Genomic DNA, 701 nt, shown 5'->3' with positions numbered 1-701 from the left:
GGAAGGGTAAAAGTGAGAAAACTCGTGGGTTGAGATAAAAACAGTTTAATAGGTAGAGCAACAGTCACGCACGCAAGCAAAGCAAAACAAAGGAATTAATTCACCACTTCCCATGGGCAGGCAGGTGTTCAGCCATCTCCAGGAAAGCAGGGCTCCCTCACGGGCAGCGGTGGCCTTTTGCACCAAGCAGCCATGGAGCAGGGGGATATCGTCGAGCCAGAAAAGCTGTTGGGGAGACTCTGCTGCTCCTCCCAGCGCACGGACACCCGCGTCTGGACTAACGCTGGTAAGGGAAGCTCTGCGGCCAAGCCCGGCTGTGCCCAAACGCCACCGCTGATGGCTGGTGAGCTGTGTCCAGCCCCAGTCCCCGGCAGCCCTGGCCATGGGGCAGCCGTTCCCTGTCTGGCTTCACCCTGTGGGAGCAGAGGGGGCTCGTGGGGCACTGCTGGGATTTTATTTGGTTTTTTTTTCTTTGCAACATGCCTTGGAAAGATCCATTTTAAACCTGTTTCCCCCATTCCCCAGCCCAGGTGCCCTCCAAGGGCACAGGGTTGGCTCAGCCTCTGTACGTGCCCTGGACCTACCTGAACCCCAAAACAGCTCCCGAGGTGTCAGCCCGTGCGCAGGAGGCAGCGAAGGGGTGTGCGGGAGCAAGGGCCGGGGCTGGGGCACACGCACGGTCGGCCACGGCACTGATGGGG

This window comes from Pygoscelis adeliae, unplaced genomic scaffold (assembly GCF_000699105.1).
Source record: "Pygoscelis adeliae isolate BGI_AS28 unplaced genomic scaffold, ASM69910v1 Scaffold339, whole genome shotgun sequence".
Lineage (NCBI taxonomy): Eukaryota > Metazoa > Chordata > Aves > Sphenisciformes > Spheniscidae > Pygoscelis > Pygoscelis adeliae.
Note: the sequence above shows the minus strand (reverse complement) of the source record.